General features: G+C 41.5%; 1 long non-coding RNA gene across 1 annotated transcript in view; it reads right to left on the bottom strand.

The window, feature by feature from the left end:
* The window catches only part of LOC114580832, a 16,853-nt gene extending 10,388 nt beyond the window's left edge, over positions 1 to 6,465 (bottom strand). Inside the window, exons 1-2 of the long non-coding RNA XR_003702428.1 lie at positions 6,331 to 6,465; positions 2,299 to 2,301 (exon numbers count right to left, since the gene is read on the bottom strand). This is a non-coding gene — a long non-coding RNA (uncharacterized LOC114580832). The remainder of the gene's footprint in view (positions 1 to 2,298; positions 2,302 to 6,330) is intronic.
* Between the last annotated feature and the right edge of the window lie 443 nt (positions 6,466 to 6,908).

Genomic DNA, 6,908 nt, shown 5'->3' with positions numbered 1-6,908 from the left:
TACTAGGTCGTCCCTGGTTACATGAATATGGCATTATACCGTCAACATTACACCAGTGTATGAAATATCTTAAAGATGGAGAAGAATTCAGGATATCTGGTGACATCCAACCCTTTACAGTTCATGAAGCAATAGTTTATGAAGATACACTGTATTTCATGCCAAAGAAGCAAAAGTTTTCGAGCTCCCTCGAAGCTAAAGCATTAAATTCAAAGGCTGCAAAGCGATCTGAACGGGAAGGTGAAAAGAAGTAGGTGGGGAGAAAGAAGGCAATGCCGACTCTTCTCAAAGCATCGACCATTCCAAAAGAGAAGAAATTTATACCTCATCTTGGGAGTGATACATATGAAGATGATGTTACTCCTACCAAATCCCGAAAAGTATGCCAGTCCACAGATGAATAGAATAGGCAGGTTGAATTTTTAAATGATGACTATGACTACGACTCTATTTATATGAATACGGTGCAGAGTGTGTTCTCTAGAAGAATAGACAGCCTATCAATTTCAGATAGTGTACTTGTAGTCACATGTGTTCCCTTGCAACACTTCAAGGAATTCATTCCGCGTGAGGTGCATAAAGTTGAAGAATCCGCTACTCTATCTGCCTCCCCTTAAAAATGGGAGTGTGCCAAAGAATGTGTTATATTCCACGGGAGTTCGCGAAGAGAAAAATTATGACTGGGATTGCATGATCCTCGATTCCGAAGAGTTATTTCCTACGAGGCTACCCAGGTTCAATACCAAGAATATTCAAAGAATGCTACGAAAATAAATCAATATTCCTACTACCAAATGATAGCTTCGTACAAGTCTGGGCCTCTGGTATGTAAGGAATCCGCGTCCCCTACGGCAGAAGGATACAGAAGCATATAAAGTTATCGGTTTTATCAACGAAAATTTCTCCGGAAAGAGACTTGCCGGGGAATCACATGCATAGAAATTAAATCCGAGGATGATGTTGCTGAACAGACATACGAGGCTGATGATTAAGATGAGCAGCCCGTAGAAGCCGAACCTGCACCATAAGAGCTTGAAGATGGTGAACATGCAGCTACTTTGGATGAACTGAAAGAAGTCAACTTGGGAACTGAGGAAGATCCTCGCCCAACCTTCATTAGTTCTCTCCTACCCGAAGAACAAATAGAAGAAATAAAAGAACTTCTTTGTGAATTCAGGGACTGCTTTGCCTAGACATATGCTGAGATGCTGGCTTATCCCCTGACGTAGCAGTTCACAGATTAGCAATCAAACTGGATGTAATACCCATCGAACAAGCTCCAAGGAGAATGAGATTGGAGATTGAAGAATAGGTAATTACAGAGACGAAGAAGTTCATTGATGCAGGCTTTATTCGAGAAGAAAAGTATGCTGATTGGATCGCAAATATTGTCCCTCTAAAGAAGAAGAATGGACAGATTCGTGTATGTATTGACTTTAGGAACCTCAATAAGGCATGCCCAAAAGATGATTTTCCACTCCCTGTATCAGAACTACTAGTGGACAACACTTCCAACTACGACATATTCTCATTCATTTATGGATCATCAGGCTACAATCAAATCAAGATGGCTCCCGAAGATGAAAAGCATACATCGTTTATGATGCCCATCAGGATTTTCTGCTACACAGTAATGCCCTTTGGCCTGAAGAACGCTGATGCCACCTACCAGCGGGCAATGACTCACATATTTGATGATTTGATACATCAGATGGTCGGGTGCTATGTAGATGACCTTTTTGTTAAAAGTCTTAGTCGAAATGATCACTTAAAAGATCTCAGAATTGTATTTGAGAGAATAAGAAAGTTTGATCAGAAGATGAACCCTCTCAAATGTGTATTTGGGGTCTCCTCCGGTAAATATCTGGGTTATGTTGTTCGTCATCGAGGCATAGAGATCGACACCAACAAAATTAAGGCGATCACGGAGATGCTACCACCAAGGAACCTTCGACAGCTTCGCTTGCTGCAAAGACAACTGGCTTTCATTCAGAGATTTATATTAAACCTATCGGGTAGGTGCCAGCCATTTTCAAAGCTAATGAAGATAGAAGTCCGTTCAAATGGGACGCAGAATGCCATGAAGCTTTTGATAGTATCAAGAAATACTTGTTGAATCCACCCATTCTTACAGCGCTAATTCAGGGGAAGCCTCTTATATTATATACAACAACACTAGAAGAGTCCCTCGGGGCACTATTGGTCCAGAATAATGAAGAAGGCAAAGAAAATGCACTCTACTACATCAGTCGAAGGTTGATTGGAGCAGAAAGCCGTTATTCCCCAATTGAAAAGCACTGCCTGGCGCTGATTTTTGCAGTTCAGAAACTCCGCCACTATATGCTATCCCATAAAATGACATTGATATCAAAGATCGATCCGTTGAAGTTCTTGATGACAAGACCAACGTTGACAGGTCGTCTAGGCAGGTGGGCAGTATTATTATTGTAGTTTGGAATCATATACATGCCACAGAAGGAGGTGAAAGGACAGGCCTTGGCATATTTTCTTGCTACACACCCAATCCCGGCCGATTCTCCACTAAACGATGATTTGCCCGATGAGCAGATAATGCAGGTCGAGGAGAATGAAAGGCTACCATTCTGGGAAATGTACTTCGATGGGGCATCGTAGATTAGACCTGTCCGACCTCCAAATATTGCAAGAGCCCGAGCTGGCATCGGTCTCCTTTTCGTAGCACCTGAAGGAGGCATAATGAGATTTTCATTCAGTTTGATTGAACCTCGGACCATCAATGAAGCCGAATACGAAGCTGTAAAAGTAAGGTTGGAGATTGCAATTGACGTCAAAATTCAAAACCTTCAGATTTTTGGTGACTCTCAACTTGTGATAAATCAAGTCTTGGGAATTTACAAGATTTGTAAGGTTGAATTGACTCACTATCAACAGAGGACCCTTGAGCTCTTAAAGCAGGTGCAAAATGTTAAAATAGTTCAAATTCCTCGAGGACAGAATGCCAAAGAAGATTATTTGGCCAAATTGGCCAAAGAAATGGCAAATTCCAATGAGGAGAAGCCTATATTCATCGGAGTTTACAACCGTCGGATCTTGGAGCCTGCTCTATTACAATTTCCGATAGCGGAAGGAATTCCAAATTCAAGTCAGCAGGATGAAACCCAAGTTGACCCTCAACCTCTCCATCAGATCATTATGGAGAATTATCCGAAAGGATATCATACGGCCAAGAGATATAAAGCTAGTCAAGCTTCAGAATCGTGGTGGCATTGTTTAGATATTAAAGTCAAAAATGATTGGAGATAGCCATTCATTGATTACTTCAAGGAAAACAAACTCCCAACAGAAAAGTCTATGGCCACACAAAAATCCGAAAAAGAGCGTTGCAATACGCATTTGTCAACGACACGTTGTACAGACGAGCTTTTGATCAAATGTGGCTAAGGTGAATGGGAACCAGGGAAGCTAATAAAGTGGTATCAGAAGTCCACGAAGGAATTTGTGGAGCACATCAGCCAGGTCCCAAGATGGCCGCTAAAATCAAAAGGATGTGATATTATTGGCCAGCCATGGTCAGAGATTGTATTGACTATGCAAAGAAGTGTCACGAATGTCAAATCCACTGTGATGTTATACATCAACAGCCAAATCCTTTGCATCCAATAGTAGCATCCTGGCCATTTGAATGTTGGGGCACAGACATAATTGGGCCAATAGATCTTCCATCATCAGCGGGTCATCAATTTATTCTGGCAGCCACAGACTACTTTTCAAAGTGGGCAGAAGAAGCTCCATTCAGAGAGGTCACATCGGAGCATGTGATCAATTTCCTTACCCACAATGTCGTTTATAGATTTGGTGTGCCACGCCGAATAATCTCAGACAACGGTACTACTTTCAAAAGTACAAAAATTTACAAGTTCGTTGATCGGCTCAAAATCGATTGGCGGTATTCATCCATATACAATCCAAGGGAAAATGGCTTGGCGGAGGCCTTCAACAAGACGCTGGTGAAATTGTTGAAGAAGATTCTCACCAAGAACAAAAGAGAGTGGCATACGAAGAAGGCAGAAGCTCTATGGGCCTATCGTACGATTTACAAGACTCCAACCAAAGCCACTCAGTATTCTCTAGTGTTCGGTGTTGAAGCTGTGTTACCATTAGAATTTGAACTACCATCAATCTGGGTAGCGATCCAGAATGAGCTAACTTAGGAACAAATTGATCGCCTCAGAATGGAAGAGCTCGACGCACTTGATGAACTCAGGTTACAAGCTCAGCAGAATCTAGAGATCTACCGAGGAAGAATGGCAAAGTCCTTTGATCGGATGGTGCGTCCTCAGACATTTCAAGAGGGGGAATTGGTCCTGGTGCTGAGAAGACCAATCATCCCGCACAGAAAAGTTGGTGGCAAATTCGTATCCAATTGGGAAGGCCCCTTCGTCATCGTGAAAGTGTACCAAGGAGGAGCATATCAGTTGATCGTTCTGAATGGTCAGAGGCCTATACCGCCTATCAACGGTCGACATTTAAAGAAGTATCATGTCTAAATTTTTTATAACTAATATATTTTGTGATGAACAAAGTTCTATATACATAGTTATCAGAGCATGCATATATTTATATTTTGAAATTCTCTTGTATAACAAGAACGCATTTCAAAATCCTCCATCAAACTGGGAGCATTTTAAATATTTATTCGGGTTGAAATTACTAAATGATAAGAGGGCGGGTGAATTGTGAAAATCTTTTTCTCAATAAAAAGTAACCCTAAATAAGATTATAATCTTTTTGTTATTTTTTAAATTTAACAACAAAAACTCAAAAAAAATTTCATATCTAACAGAAATTTGAATCATAAAAATAAAAATAAACTCATATCAAGGGAAGGAAATGCAGATCCAACTCTTGTCGTAGGTTAACAAGAAATAAAATCCTTTTTTTTATTTAATTTCCTTTAAAGAAAACAACCAAGGCACATATCTCTTTCATTCTTTCAAGAAGACATAGAGATGGATATAAATGAAATGGAAGAAGAAGAAGAAAGTTTACTACTCTTTATTACCTTTGATTGTACAAATCGCAGCAGCGAAAGATTTGCTTAAGGTTTCTAGAATTGGAGATCAGACAAGATAAAGGAAAGCTCTGGGAGACGTCGGCTGTTCGCGAATGGGAGGAGAGATGAGCTGAAGGGGATTCCGATTCTGGGCTTCTCGTGTGTTCAAGAGAGGGAAACAAGGTAGGCGACGAGCTTCTGAACTGAGAGGAGGCGTGCGAATCAGATGGAGACTGGCGGTGGAGGCTGAACGCGAATAATATGGGCAAAAGACTGAGGGGGGTTTCTTCCGCCTGTATCTTTTCATGATCCGAGAGAGAGGGGTTGAGGGTTCGTTCAAATAGATGGGGAGAAGGGGATTTCGGCTCTAGCTTCTCACGCGCGACAGGGAGAGAGCGACAATGAGGTTCGGGCTATACGTATGAGAGGAGATGGGCTGTGAGTGTGAATGGCTCGTGAGGGAGGAGACGAACAGAGGAATCACGGGTTGGGGGAGTTCGGACTGGGGGGTTTTCATACGAATGGCAGTTTCTTGCTTGTGCAAATAAGAAAATGGGAGAGACGTGGGGTTCGTGCGGCTTTTCTTCCGAAAAATAGAGAGGGAGATCGTGAGTTGTGAACCGCTGAGTGAGAGAGGGCTTGGATGGTTTGTGTGATCTGGAGAGAAATTTCGTGAGTGCTAGGTTCGGTTCTGTGTGTATAGAGAGGAGAGAGAGAGACATGGGGAATAAAGTTCTTGCATTAGGATTTCAAAAGTTATCTTTTGATTTGAATTTTTTTATTAACATATAGTTATTAGGATATATATAAATAAAAATAATCAAATTTTCACGTTTGAGATTAATATATATATAATATAATATCAAATTAAATTTTCCCATTTAAAAGAAAATTGATATTAGCTCGCGACGAATCAAATCGGGCTAATCGGGGCCATTGTTATTAAAAAAAAAAAAAAGAACTAGAGTCGAATGAATTTGATTCGATCTGATCCGATTGGTGAATTGATTTGAGCCCAATGATGTATCAATTTGATTGAAAAATCACATTAAAATGAGTCGATCGATATCGACGAATCATAAATCGAGCTTGATTTGAGTTCGCTTGGAGTTGATTTAAAATTGGATTGAATTGATTTTGATTCGAGTTGAGTGATAGGTTCGAGTCGATGCTACATCAGTGGGCGTCCAGCGAAGGGAAATCCTGCGGGTGTGACATCTACACTAGGCTACGAAAACCTAGGTACAAGAGTCGATTCCGGGGAAATTGACCTCGAATAATGAGGTCAACAGAAACACTGGAGCTACCATCCAGTTTGGTAGCGTTGACTTCCCGGCGATTGCTGCAAGGAATGCCGCCATTCCTTTGAATGGTAGGAATGTTGAGAAGTCTGCCAGAAGACTCAATGCTGATGAAGCTGTCACCCATCATGTACATCTCCCATTACAACGACCTACTACAGAAACTTCTCGTGGGAGGATTTCTGTGTTCAAGAGGCTGTCACAGCCTGAGGTCCCAACCACTAAGAGGATCATAGCTAACGGAAGAATCTCAGTGGTGACTGCCAACACCACAACTATGTCAACCAGGTTATATGTACCTGGAAAGTACAATGATGAAGCCTCCTCATCTGGAGGAAGGCCTACAAGGAGGCAAAGATGGAAGATGAACGCTGAGCTTCGAGCTCAACATCAACAACTCCTGATCCACCCATCAAATTTGCCTGCCCAAGAGGTAGAATATGTCATTCCAACCCAGAATGGGTTTGCAAATTTGAAGTGGGTCAAAAGAAATAGCTCTACTGGAGAGCTAAAGAAATCTTTTTGGGATCGACGGCCTGAAGCCCCAATCCCTCCAAAGAAGAAAGAGCCCGAAA

This window comes from Dendrobium catenatum, unplaced genomic scaffold (assembly GCF_001605985.2).
Source record: "Dendrobium catenatum unplaced genomic scaffold, ASM160598v2 fragScaff_scaffold_1338, whole genome shotgun sequence".
NCBI lineage: Eukaryota > Viridiplantae > Streptophyta > Magnoliopsida > Asparagales > Orchidaceae > Dendrobium > Dendrobium catenatum.
Note: the sequence above shows the minus strand (reverse complement) of the source record. Positions and strands in the feature narration are given on the sequence as shown.